The 14,972-nt window shown below is 41.2% G+C and overlaps 1 long non-coding RNA gene across 1 annotated transcript; it reads right to left on the reverse strand.

The window, feature by feature from the left end:
* Positions 1-4,661: 4,661 nt before the first annotated feature.
* On the reverse strand, positions 4,662-14,378 carry LOC150039280 (uncharacterized). The gene is made up of 4 exons (XR_016534394.1): positions 14,095-14,378; positions 12,425-12,488; positions 5,989-6,153; positions 4,662-5,496 (listed from the first exon to the last, which is right to left on the reverse strand). It is a non-coding gene; the product is annotated as an uncharacterized LOC150039280 (long non-coding RNA).
* Between the last annotated feature and the right edge of the window lie 594 nt (positions 14,379-14,972).

The raw sequence follows: 14,972 nt of genomic DNA on the forward strand, positions 1-14,972 counted from the left end.
AGAGCAAGGAAACCTGTTGAAAAAATTGGGGGAAAGTAATAAAGGAAGATTGATTACAATATATTGTATACATGTACGAAAAAAAGGCAAACCAATTCTCCACCTTAAAATTAATATAAGCTAATACAAGACTATTTGTAACTTATGTGTCAATATGCACAGGAATGGTGAGAAAGGAATCTCTCAACATACTGAAAAAAGTTTTTCAGAATACTTCAGATTCTCTATGCAATACTATTGAGGGGAAATAGAACTGAATGAATTTTTCCTCACAATGAAAACATTTGAAATACAGCTGGCTGTACCCAAAAACACAGACAATACCGAAGGCTGACAAGAGACATGGGGAAGAATTGGGAACAAGACTACAAGGTGATGCAACTGCTTTGGAAAATGCATGTAATGAGGCAGATCTTCACAGTGACTATAGGACTCAATACTTCTAATGTAAGCTGTGTACATACCCAAGAGAAATGAAAGCACTTATCCACAAATGTTCACTGCTGTATCACTCAAACCACCCAAAAAGTAGTAACAACACAAATGAATGCTTGAAATATGCCATGTCTATGCGATGGGGTATTGACCATCCAAAAGAGTGCAGAATAGATATATAGATACATACTACAACCAGGAGGAGCTTCCAAAGCATACTAAGAAAAACAATCCATGAAAAGTCTGAAAAAGCAAATACACAGATACATTAGTAGTTGTTTATAGCTCTGATGGAGAGTCAGGAAAAGAACAGGAAATATGACTGCTATTAGGTATGGGGTTTCATTATGTGTGATATGGAGTGATAGTTTCCTCACTCTGACAATGTAAAGAAAGTACATTAACCTGTATATATAAACATAACTACATAGACATAAAAATCTATGATGGGCAATATACTCTATAGAATAATGTTTTATTACATAGATTATCTATGCCACACAAAGACTCAGCTTAATTTTATTTATGTTCTAAAATCTATGTGCCAGTGACTGTATATTGACATTCCCTTTGTTAAACATGACATTTGAAATAGGATGTAAAAATCAATGTTAAAAAAAAAGTGAAATGCAGGGTAAATGAATTAGCTTGCAGTGAACATGTAGAAAAATCTACATTCAGTGACGCTTCTAAGGGTGGTAACTAGTTCCCATCTGATGGTGTAAGTGATGCATGCTAGGCTCTCCATGAATGCACAATTTACTAATACCTGATGTTGTGAAGACTGAATGCTCTGCTTCAACACACAGACCACTCCTGGACAACTACGATGGCCTCCAGAAATCCTGTTCCTGTCCCTCATGCGTTCCCTCGTCGTTGAACCTGGCCTCCATCACCTCTTCTGCTTGCTTAATTCAGGACTCAGTATTAGCAGCTGCATGGCCAGGGTCAAATCTTCTGGAAGCCAGTCCAGGCAGACCACAGTCTGAATACAAATGCTACAGGGAGACAATCTGGCATACTTGCTCTTCATCTGGGGAAGAAGAGGGGCTGGCCTCCATCCCTTCACTCACAGTCCTTCCTGCCCCTTCCCCATGTTTCCAGAACCCTGGGGCTCTTGGGGCTGCAGCAATTTAGGCCAGGCCATGGAATAACTTCGGCAGGTCCACCAGGCAAATCCCCCAGTCTGGCACTGCCTAGATGCCTCTTCTCTCACCGCAGGCGGCCCACTGGGTCAGGCAGGCACCAACTCCTAGGCCTGGAGAACAGCAAGTCTGGGCCTTTGGCCCCACCACTCGGCCAGCCAGGCAGCCCCTGTAGGATGGAGGTTCCAGGAGCAGCGGTCACCTCTTGTGCAGCCTGGGCTCTGACAGCCCAAGTGGACCGGCTGGCCGGGCCCCCCACACAGGCCGCTGCCGGGTGCTCGTGGGCTCCAGGCCGCTTGAAAACTGCCGGCAGGACAGGTGACCCGGGCTGCCGGGAAACCCGAGGGTGAAAAGGAGTCCTGCCACTCCTTCCCCAGGAAGGCCATGGGGACAGAACTTAGTCCCCTAGGTGCAGCTGGAGGAAATGGCTGTCAAGAGCCGGAAGTAAATGTTCCCAGTGTCCCATCATCCAGCTGAGGCTGCATCGGTGACATCCTGGTTGAGGCTCCGCCCCTGCCCAAGTCCATGTCCAGTCCAGGTCCTGTCTTCAGGTAGACCCGCCCCAGAGCAAGTCCACGTCCAGTCCAGGTCCTGTCTTCAGGAAGACCCGCCCCCAGAGCAAGTCCACGTCCAGTCCAGGTCCTCTCTTCAGGTAGACCCGCCCCAGAGCAAGTCCACGTCCAGTCCAGGTCCTGTCTTCAGGTAGACCCGCCCCAGAGCAAGTCCACGTCCAGTCCAGGTCCTGTCTTCAGGTAGACCCGCCCCTGCCCAAGTCCACGTCCAGTCCAGGTCCTGTCTTCAGGTAGACCCGCCCCAGAGCAAGTCCACGTCCAGTCCAGGTCCTGTCTTCAGGTAGACCCGCCCCAGAGCAAGTCCATGTCCAGTCCAGGTCCTGTCTTCAGGTAGACCCGCCCCCAGAGCAAGTCCACGTCCAGTCCAGGTCCTGTCTTCGGGTGGACCCTCCCCAAGGCCCCAGCAGAAGCCCACGCCTACTTATCGGTCCTGCCTTTCAGTGACCCCAGGAATGGCTGGCAGCTCCCTGAGGTGAATTTTGGGCTCAGGTGATTTCCCTCACTGCATCCGGAATTTGCAGCCCTAGATGATCTTGGTTCCTCCCTGGGTGCTGAACAGCCCACCTGGGACACACAGCCAATGGTGGGAGTGGCCGGTTTCAAGGTGGAGCAGCAGCTGCTGCCTCCAGACATGTCTCCCTCAGGTGGTCTTGTGACCCATCTTCCTCTGCAGTTCAATACTTGAATATTAACAAGAATTCTCAGAAGACTTATTGTTTGTATAAAGAATCATCCAGTCTCAACTATCAAGTTATTCTCAGCAAATCTATCTCCTGGAGGGTAGGGTAACCAAACAAGTCTGGGAATACTTTCAAAGCACATTGTCATGACCTGTGAGAATTTAGGCAAAAAGGTTACTCCACCCTTGCATAAAGGCAGGCAGATTGTACTCTTCACCCTTTGTCCTCAATATAGGCCTTTCGAGTATAACTCTGTTAGACCCCAGACTCATATTGGTTTCCCACAATACCTAACATAGAAGTTATTAATATTCACTTATCCAGCAGGCATTCTAGTGATGGCAAGACAGTGAGAATTTAAAGACAAAGGTATAGAGCTCACAAGTGTGGCACTGGAAGTTTGACCTGTAGCATAGTAAAATCCAATTATTTGCTTAGAACTTAAGTGAAATCTACCATCACACCCAAAAGACTTACAGCAATAAATGTTATTTAAAAAAATTAATGTGAAAGTGTGGTCAAGAAAATTACAATTTAGAGATTTTGTGTTTGCACCTAGGATTCTCCTGGTAGAGGATTACAATCGCACAAAACCTAGATACATAAGGCCATATAGGATGAGGCTAAATGAAAGGATCTCCAGAATATGGAAACAAGAGCTTTATCTTGTGTGATTATTGTTCTTAATGTACTATGTTATTTCTCTTCTCTTTTGTTGCCCTTTGGTTAATCTCATATCATTACAATATCTGACTTTGTTGCCAGGCATAATGTACATACATTTATTGTTTATTTGAAATAAGAAATGGAAGGGGATAAAACAAGATGATCGGGTGGGGAAGGGGAATGAGGACAAAAACATGAGGAGTATCAGTGTGTGAGAAGTAATGCGCCTACTATCTGGCAAATATAACTGTAAACCCACTATATATTACAATAACAAAACCACATAGAAAAAGATTTTGTGTTTGAACAAAATTTTATTGACACAATTTTATTCATGAAACAGAGTTCATTTTTAAAGTTTACAGGTCCATAAAATTATTTGCTGACATTTAATTGTAAGCATATGAGCTCCAGCATGGAGGGTAAGCTTGAGATGGTGCAGGACAATCAGGTTTTGCGAGGTGAAATCACGCAGGTGGTGAGCATGGCCAGTGATGTGTCTAGACATCAGTGTTCATTTCCAAACCAGTTCAGATGCCGCTTCCACAGAAACTTAAAATATGCTAATTCCCATATCCTTATGGAGTCAAGTTACACAAAACATAACTTTTCTCATCGTACCTTTGTGCCTATTTTAGCACTATTCAAAAGAGTTGAAGCTGGACACCAGTGGCTCTCGCCTGCAATCTTCACTAGTCAGGAGACGAGATCTGAGGATCACAGTTCAAAGTAGCATAGGCAGGAAGTACATGGCACAGTACTCTCCAATTGATCACCAGAAAAACGGAAGTGGCATTGAAGCTCAAAGTGTTAGAGCCCTAGCCTTGAGCTGAAGAGCTCAGGGAAAGAGCCCAGGCCCAGAGTTCTGGTCTCACAACAACAACAACAGCAAAAATGTTGAAACACAGGAATCAAAACTATTGCCTACTCATCAATGAGTATATACAAAACTGCTATATGTGGACAAAATGAGGAATGAGTCTCCTCTAAAAATGGAGTGAAATCATTATGAGGACAATGGACAGGAGAACTCATCATGCTAAGCCAAATACATCACACTGAGAGCCAAATGTCACATCTTCTCTCCATTTTGTAAATCTAGACTTTAAAGATGAATAATAGGAATGTACAAGAGGACCTTTTGCAGTAAGGGCAGAAGTGGGGAGTGAGGACATGACAAGAGAAGGTATGGGACATGTATAAAATGCTCTTCAGTATACTATCTGATAAACATTAATAAAGTCAGAGCAACTGTTGAAATTATCCCATGAATGGAGAACACAAGTATGGAGGATACTGGAAGCCCCACTGTGAACAAAAAAGACATAACAATAACAAACAAACAAAAACAGCTGGCCAGGCACCATGGCTCCTGCCTGTAATCTTAGCTACTCAGGAAGTTGAGATCTGAGGATCACAGTTCAAATCCAGCTCAGGTTCTAAAGTCAATGAGACTCTTATCTCAAATTAACGACTACAAAATCGGAAGTGGCACTGGGGCTCCAGGGTAGGGCAAGAGCTTTAGCTTTGAGCTGAAAGGGCTCAGGGACAACACCCAGTCCCATGACCAAAAAAAAAAAACCTGTAGCAATTCAGAATGAGACCTAGAGGTTTTAAAAAATGCCAAGATCTCCAATTCTTTTATGAACACTGAATGGTAGCAATCTTAACTGAATACATACAAGGCAGTCAAACAAGTCAGGATGTCAAAAACTGAAGAATAATCATTCAAATACCGCAAGCCAGTGGAAAACATTGACGCAACTGACCCTGCTCAGGTACTGGTCCAGGCTCTCAACTGAAGTGTATGCATTTGAGGAAGAAGTCACATGGTTTTCTCCAGGAGAGAAACTTCCCTTCAATTCTGCAACATGTGGAAGTTTTTCTGTAGAATAGCCCTCGCTGCTAGGCCTTGTGACAGGAGTATGGGCAAGAGACTGAGTGTGTGCAATCACCAAGGAAATTCCTTCAATGGCCTCCTTCATGCTGTCCACAGTCCTGTGAGGTTTGCCAAGGACAAATACCAGCATTTCATTAGTCAATAAAGAACTCCTAAGGAACTTGCATTTCTGAGAACCAGAACAAAAGAATAAATGAAAAATGCCTTTGCATCCATAGTGTTAGTAATATTGGAAATATGTCATAACATGGCTGAGTGCTGAGGAGCTGTGAATGAAGATTCTTTCTATGAGTATTTTTGAGATATTGATCAACTCATGTTTTAATTTTATAATCCTTTACATAAAAATATTTGTTGAAAGTAATTAAATAGGAACATATAAAATTATTTATATACAGAATATTTTTTCTGGCAGCATCAACAAATAACATATTCAAAATGTTTTGCTTTACAATGAGATCTCAGTATATTCTCCTTTTAGGAATTCATTAAAATTGTGATTTAAGAAATATGCCTTTAATCATTACATGTATCAGTGGTAAACTAACTTGTCCCAAACTGTCAAACACTACATATAGATAGGCATTTACCTCAAAATGACAAAATTCTCCTTCCTGTTCTTCACACTGTAACTGTGATAACATATTCTTTGCTTTTTTTTTGCTCCTTGTCTTGGCATCTCCACATATTTCCCAAGCATATTCTCATATGTATTTTACATATGAATGAAGTGCATTCTGGCTGAAATAACCAACCTGAAAGAAAACAAGGGAAAAAGCTATGTCAGGTTGGGTTATCTTTTTATTATAAAGGAACACATATTTTCTCATCCACTCTCTGTCCAAGTGCATAAAGAGGTTCTACTTCATGAAACAACTACATGAAGATCTGCAGGTAGATGAGTTACATCCTTGTTCTGGGTTAGCTTAGAGACTAGGGCAATGGAAAGGCAGAAAAATGGCCACTATCGATTCACTAGATGCTGGAATAAAATGCATTTTCTCCTAGGAATTGACCTTCTTTAGGCACAGGAGTACTTTCCAGAAGAAAATAGCTACATTGATAGCTAAACACTAAAAAGGAAGCAAGAAGAGAGACTATGAACTGGCATTTATCCAGTCTACAATATTTACTGATGCTTCATGGCAGTCTGTTTCTACCTAAGGTGGAGTAAGCTGCACTGAGCTCTGTTTCTGTATGAAGCCAATCCAAAAATATTCAAGCAAACCACATTAAAGCACTTTGAAGACAACCTATTTGAGAGAATGGAGTCAGTGAATGCACAGACCAAGGCAAAGAAAGAAGGGAGCTAGGTGGTGCACACTCCAGGTTCCCAAGATGCAATGGTGAGTAAAACAGGCTGATGGAAGCGAGGAGGATGAGTGTCACGTGACAGCGCACTGGAGAGTTCAGACTGGTATGAGGGAAATCCAGGAGAGCTACACAGGACCCCCTTGCATATGTAACGGAGCAGTGGATCACGTGTGTTCAGAAAGGAGCCTGACATTGAGGAATAAAAAACATGAAGAGATGACAGGAAACTACCTATTGTTCACACACTGCCAGGAAGTGATGTCTTTACAGAACAGAGGACATCAGAGATGCCTTGCTACAGCAGGGCAAAATTAACACTCCATAAATCCTGCCCTGAAATATCCAAAAATTTATAAAACCAAGAGAGGAAGAACCAACTTTCTTGTAAGTGATCTAATTATTGCCAAAAATAGGGCTCAAGAAATCTAATTACACATTACAGAGATAAAAGTTTGAAATCATACGGAAGGTTGATGAGCATAGCGAATGTTAACCCATGTGTTAAACATCAGTGTTTTATCTGAGTAGTCCTAATTACAAGTCATTTGTTTTCCTCTGACATTTCTTACAAGTGAATAAAAGAAAGAAACCCCATGCCAATAGATATGCATGCCAGTAGTTCATCTCTTATAATCCTATTTACTCAAGAGGCTCAGAGGATCTTGGTTCATAGCTACCAGGGGTAGGTAAATATAGAAGAACTTTACCTTCAGTTAGTCATCAAAAAACTAGAAAGTAGAGGATCAAGTGGTACAGAGCCAGCCATAAGTAAACAACCAAGCAAGTTTTTGAGGATTGGATTTCAAGCCTTACTATACACACACACACAGTGATCAAATTAGTGCCAGAAAGTATCCTCTCTAAGAAGGAATCTAGGGCTGGGAGTTTGGCCTAGTGGTAGAGTGCTTGCCTAGCATGCACGAAGACCCGGGTTCAATTCCTCGTTACCACATACATATATACAAAAAAGCCAGAAGTGGTGCTGAAGCTCAAGTGATAGAGCTCTAGCCTTGAGAAAGTCCAAGGACAGTGCTCAAGCCCTGAGCTCAAAGCCCAAGACTGGCAAAAAAAAAAAGAAGGAATCTAGTAGACTGAAGAGACCCCTCTCTAGATTTCCCCCTAATTTCCTGAGTAAGCTGTGGGCTGTAAATTCCTGACAGAAGAACAAAGGCAAGAAACCAGGTGGAAATGTTACAATTTTATTGGCCTCTTGCATATGGCCAGCTTGTGCCTTATGGTCAAATTACTAAAAAAAAAACCCTGCTAACTGAAGGGTCGGGGCTCTCAATTCTAACCTGCTGTGTGGCTGATGATTAGGAGCCCAGGCTCAAGCTTGCAATAAAAGGCTCTCAGGTGTTTACATCAGCTCCTAGCTACTCAGGAGGCTGAAATGTGAGGAACAAGGTTCAAAGCCAGCCCCAGAACAAAAGGACTTGAGACACTTTATCTTCAATTAATCTCTACAAAGCGGGAAGTGGGGCTTGGCTCAAGAGTAGGGAAGCTGAAGAACTCAAGGACAACACCTAGGGTAGGGTGGTAAACTTGAGCTGAAGAGCTCAGGGACAGTGCCCAGGCCCAGTTCAAGACCCATGACTCACCCCCCAAAAATTACAAGATGTGGTTTAACAGATGCCAGAGGAAATAAAAGTAGTTTTCACAGATATTAAAACTCCATCTTGCACACTGAAGTCATCATACAGAGAAAATCAGAGCTTTTATATTTGTGTTTATTCTTTACTTAACTTAAACTACTATAGTTGAGTATCAAATACATATTTTAAGTACTAATATCTTCACTGGGCTAGAAATAAAATATGAAAACACTTTCTAGAAGAAAAATTGCTTATGTCTCAAAAGATGATATTGATATAATCAGAGGGATCCTAATACTGAATTAAGCAAAAGAAAAAGTATCATCAGCTGGGCTCTAGTGGCTCACAACTGTAATCTTAACTACTCAGGAGGCCGAGGTCTCAGAATCCTGCTTGAAATCAGCTTAGGAATCAAAGTCTATGGGACTTATCTCCAACAAACCTCCAAAAAAACTAGAAGTGGAGCTGTGGCTCAAATGGGAAAGTGCTAACCAGGAGCAAAAACATGTAGGTGCCCAGCTCTGAGTTAAAGCCATAGGATCATCACCAACAAGCAACACCAACAAGAAGAAAAACAAGTATTTTCCTACATACAAAAGGACCCAAGAGGGTATTAATCTATTTATTAAGGAAAAGCTTTCTCTGGCAAGAAAGCAGTAAATCATGTGAGAGAGTTCAATGGAAATTTTCTTCTGTACATTAGCTTTATTTTTTTTCTTTTTTTAATTTTTTTATTGTAATTAATAAAAGGGTTACATGATATTTGCCAGATAGAAGGTGCATTAATTCACATACATTGATACCCTTTCACATGTCTTGGTACCCATTACCCTCCCCCCCCACACCCCCCACCCGTCTTGGTTTTCCCCCCTTCCCTATCAAATTTCAAATAACCAAATACAAATAAATTCAATATATCAGATAACAAAGTGAGATTCTGTAACAATATGAGGTACCCAAGGGACAGCAAAGGAGATGAGAGACAACATAGTACATTAAGGACAACAATCATTCGTTATATCGCTTTTGTTTCAATATCCTGGAGGTCCTTTCAATTAGCTTCATACTATATGGCCTTACATATCAAGATTTTGCTCTATTGCAGATCTCTGCTAGTAGAGCCCGAGGTTTCTACTGATTATGATGAATGAGGGAAACCATTGAGCCCAAGTTCCTTTGAGTCTGGCTTACTTCACTTAATATGATTTTTTCTAAGTCTTTACATTTCCTCTCAAATGGGGTGATGTCATTCTTTCTGACAGCAGCATAGAATTCCATTGTGTACAATACCACAACTTGTTGATCCACTCATCAACTGAGGGACATCTAGGTTGGTTCCATATCTTTGCTATGGTGAATAGTGCTGCAATGAACATTGTTGTGCTAGTGGATTTAGTATGCCCTTGTTTCTGGATGGTTGGGTAAATGCCAAGTAGTGGAATTGCTGGGTCATAGGGGAGTTCTATGTTTAGCCTTTTGAGGCACTGCCACACTGCTTTCCATAGTGGTTGAATGAGTTTGCACTCCCACCAACAGTGTAGTAGTGATCCCTCCTGGCCACATCCCCTCCAGCATCTGTTATTATTCGTTTTCCTGATCCTGGCCATTCTAATTGGAGTGAGGTGGAATCTTAGAGTTGTTTTGATTTGCATTTCTTTTATGACCAGAGATGTTGAGCATTTCTTCATGTGTCTATAGGCCATTTTTGTTTCTTCTTCAGAGAAGACTCTCTTTAAGACTTTGGCCCATTTTTTAATGGGATGGTTGTTACTTTGGAGATTAGTTTTGGAGTGATTCAATTTTTTGAGTTGTTGATATATTTTAGATTGTACATTAGCTTTAAATACTATGTTTGAGCCAGGAGTTTGACCTATTGGTAAGAGTGCTTGCGTATCCCATATCACGTGTCATGTTTGATTCCTCGGTATCACATACGTAGAAAAAGGTGGAAGTGGTGCTGTGGCTCAAGGGCTAGAACACTGTCCTTGAGAACATAAGGACAGTATTCAGGCCCTGAGTTCAAGTCGTAAGCCTGGCAAAAAACAAAAAGGAAGAAAAGAGAAAGAAAGAATGAATGAAAGAAAGGAATAAGGAAGGAAGGAAGGAAGGAACTACAGCCAAGCACAGTGTCTCATGCCTGTAATCTTAGCTATTCAGGAGTCTGAGATCTTAGAATCTCTATTCAAAGCCAGATCAGGCACTAAAGACCCTGAAGACTGTGAGACTCTTCTCTCCAATTAACCACTAGGAAATGGGAAATGGCACTGTGGCCAAGGGGTAGGGCAGTAGCCTTAAACTGAAATGCTAAGGGACAGCACCCAAACCCAGAATCCAAGCCCAACAGCCCAAAACAGAAGAAAATACCATTTACAGCTTTCCTCTGTGAATAAAAAAAGTATAATAAGCTTTAAAAAAAAGGCAAAAGGACAGTTGCTTGCTTAATCCCTTTATCTTTCTTTCTTTGGATTTCAGATTTAGCTGGTTTCAGCCTTTAAACTGAGGGCCTCTCTTACCCTTTCTCGCCTTTCTATACCACACTTGGCCTTTACCTCATGAGGTACACTGTCTGCCTCCTTTTTTTACTACTTATTGTGGATAGGGAGTCTCCCAGACTTTTGTGATGGGTTGGCTTTGAACTTGGACCTACCAATTCCCAGACTCTTGATTAACAAAAGTATAAGCTGTATATGGTAAGAAGAGTTACTTCTTTTTTTTTTTTTGCTAGTCCTGGGGCATGAACTCAGGGCCTGAGCACTGTCTTTAGGCTTTTTCCTCAAGGTTAGTTCTCTACCACTTGAGGCAAAACACCACTTCGGTGTATGTGGCACCAAGGAATCAAATCCTGGTCTTCATGCATGCTAGGCAAGCACTCTACCACTAGGCCAAACTCCTAGCCCAAGAAGAGCTGCTTTTTAAATGTGAGAAATCTCCTTGTCCTCCCGCTGTCATTCCTTTCTGTTCATTATAACAATGTAGATGCCAGGATAATGGTATCTTTCTAGCTGACACCTGCTCAGCCCCTGACTGTCAGGATAAAATGATGAACCTAGGCATGCTCTGCTCATCTCCCTGGATGATGATCCTCCTAGAGATTCACTCGTCTGTCAGCTTTCTTTCCATGGAGGATCAATGTCATATTAGGGAACCTGTTGTCTGAGTAGGGAATTTTCTTCCTTCTGGCTTCCATCTCAGGTACAAAGGAAATGTAAATCCTTCTCAACATCTTCACTGGAAGGGGTTCTAGAGCTAAAAATTCTTTGCTGACAGATTCCTTCTCTGTCATGTCAATACAATGCAAACATGCATGGTTTGTTTCCTGATGGTGTCTCCATAGGTAACTATTCAGAAAGGGAAACTGATTCAGTTTTGAATACACAACACAATTTTAACATGGCATGAAGCCATGATTTCTAAGTTTCTATTGGATATATGGATTAATGGTTTTCTTCCACTTGGTTATAGTCTATACAGGGTCTTTCATCTGTGTATACTCACAGCAGAAAGTCCAGTGTGAATCTATGCTAAGCTATATTTATATCAGTCTATAAAAATGTGGTTGTATTTTCTGATCCAATTCATTAAAATGAAATATTCTGGGTTTTTTGTAATATTCAGCACCCTTCCAATCATCTCCTTCAGACACATGTCAGACTCTTCTCTCCCTCAAGCCACACATGGAAGGCACGCATACCACATGATATATTTCTGCTCCAGTCTTTGGCATTAATGATTTTAATATGAAATTATGAATTGGGAGCCATTAAGAATTATTTCCCTTTGATAAGAAGCTAAGGGTTAATGACAAAATAGGATTCTTAATTCTGACTAATTAGTCAGTCTTTGATTTGGATTTAAAGTTTTATCACATGAGGCATATTTATTATCAGAAGCACAAATCAATCACACATTTTGAGCATAACTCTAAAGATCATACTTAATATGATGCTGATATTTCTTAAGTGTTTTAGTAAGTACTCATACTTGCAAAAATAATTATAGCAGTTGCTGATTTGACCTATTAATTGTTCAGGGTAGTCTGGGAAGTAAATTCCTTTGGCTATATTATTGAAAATACAAAACCCACTTATACGAGAAGATAGAATATAAATAATGAACATACCAAAGGCTGGATATGTTTCCTCACAACTGTCTTGCTCTTCTGATGCAATATACTGAATCACATCCTGTAAAGTCAGATAAATCATGGTATTTACAGCAAAAGAAACACTGATCCTTAAATAAGAAATAACAAAAGTATATTTCCTCAGGTGTTCAATGTAATTCTTATTGGAATACTTTTATTTTTCCTTCAGGTATTACTTCAGTGACCTAGATCTTCATCATTTAAATATATACTGAGTATCATGTAAGATGAACACACAGAAACATTTTGGTTATTAATTTGACACAAGTAAGCTAGCAGAATAAAAAGAAACAGTAGGGCTGGAATTGGGAGCAGTAGTATTCTAATGGTCTAGTGCTCACATAGCATGTATGAAGCCCTAGGTTCAATTCCTCAGTATCCCATACACCGAAAAAAAGCTGGAAATGGTGATGTGGCTCAGGTGATATAGTGCTAGCCTTGAGAAAGCCCAAGAACAATGCCCAAGCTGTGAGTTCTAGCCCCAGGACTGGCAAAAGACAGAGACAGAGACAGAGAGACAAAGAGAGAGAGAGACAGAGACAGAGAGGCACAAAATACCAAAATGAGGGCTGGGAGTATAGCCTCATGGTAGAGTGCTTGCCTAGCATGCAAGAAGCTCTGGGTTCAATTCCTTGGTACCATGTACATAGAAAAAGGTAGAAGTGGTGCTGTGGCGCAAGTGGTAGAACATTAGCCTTGAGAAAGTTCAAGACAATGCCCAGGCTCTGAGTTCAAGCACCAGGACTGCCATTAAAAAAATACCAAAATGAGGGGCCGGGAGTTTGGTCTGGTGGTAGAGTGCTTGCCTAGCATGCATGAAGACCCAGGTTCAATTCCTAGTTACCACATAACAGTGCTCAGGCCCTGAGTCCACACCCTGGACTGGCAAAAAAAAAACACCAAAATGAGCAAATTTAAAGTGCACGTTATTGTGTACTTCACATGAATAACCTATAAACACCTTGTTCCAATTTCTTTCACCTCAACAATAGGTATTTTCCCAAAGTATTTCTTCGATTACTTTGGCAAGTCTTTTCCTCATTAAAGACTTAGTCTACCATTTGTAACCTTCATTAAGGATTCCTTTTCCTCCTAGATGCCCACACTAACATTCTTTGAGGTTAGCTTAATTCTTTATCAAATTTTCACTGTATCTATAACTCTCAGAATGGACAATATTTCCTTAGATGGTTTTCCCTTTCCTGCTGGTAAGGAGTTTTATACTGTCTTATTTTCCCTGACAAGATCAGAAAGGAATGGCCTTGTGAGCATGTAGAATTAAGATTGTATTTTGGTCCAGTGATCAGACTCTTTCCAAATAGCTTTCTCAACATTAAGAGTGACACCTAAGGGAATAATTTATTACATTTCTAGGAAAAAAATGTTGTTCTTCATTTTCCCATAGCCATTTCTATACACAAACTTTGTTTTCCTGGATCTAGTACATTGTCTCTGAGTGAGCTTCATTATCATTTCCTTCCTCCTGTAAGCCCTATTGAAACTCATTATGGAACCCCATTCTGTGGCATTTATAGAATTTGATGATAAAAAATGGTCAATTTACAAGGTAACTTTTGACCTATAAAGAAAAAGGCTAATTCAATATGCTATTGTAATTATTCCTTGGATCTACCTTCTAAGCTTACCTTTATTATCTATCATTTGTTAGTGGCTCATATCTGTAACCCTAGCTCCTCTGCAGACTGAGACTTCGGGATAATGGTTTGAAGCCAACCCAGTCAAGAAAGTCCATAAGACTTCAATAAACCACCAGAAAGCCATAAGTAGTGTGGCTCAAATGGTATAGCACTAACCGTGAGCAAGAAAACCCAGACCTTTCCCCACCCCAGTTCAGGACCCACTCCCCAAAATGAATGAACAAATTATTAGTTATAAGTAAACTATATATAAATAAACGTTTAAATTATAAATAAAGTACATATTTTAAGTTAAAGTCAATGTACGAGCAAACTCCAAATGCTCCTTTAGTAGGTCTACCAAGAGCCCCTGTCCGTTGGCCTCCAACTGTGCTTTCCACAGGGATTCCAGGCAAGCAGCTCCCATGGTCCTCTGGGCAGGAGGGGCGTGTCTAAGCGCGGGTGGGTGGGGCCGCGGGGCGGGGCTTGGATGGACTGCAGTCCACCTGCAGGTTGCCAGCCCAGCTGGTAGGGGCATCCTCACTGAGCTCTGAGGGAAGGTCAGTTGAGCAAGAGCCAGCCGAACTCTGGTAAACCATCTGGAAGAAGATGGGTGAAAACCAGCTGGTTGCCACGAAATAGCTCTTGCACCCGCAGCACTGATCTCACAAACTTGGCCAGGATTTCTGTTCTTTTTGGTTCTTTCCATCTTCTTGTTAACTGAAGATAAGAGCTTCATACCCTTTGCAAACCAAGTTCAATTTGCACTGCAATCCTCAGATCTCAGCTTTCTGGGCAGCTAGAATTACAGGTGTGAGCCATCAATGTCCTGCAAAGCCTCTCCTCTTTAGAAGTTCACTCTCAGGTATTTGTTTCACGAATGGAAA

Source organism: Megascapheus bottae, unplaced genomic scaffold, assembly GCF_031878675.1.
Source record: "Megascapheus bottae isolate mThoBot1 unplaced genomic scaffold, mThoBot2.hap1 HAP1_SCAFFOLD_40, whole genome shotgun sequence".
Classification (NCBI taxonomy): domain Eukaryota; kingdom Metazoa; phylum Chordata; class Mammalia; order Rodentia; family Geomyidae; genus Megascapheus; species Megascapheus bottae.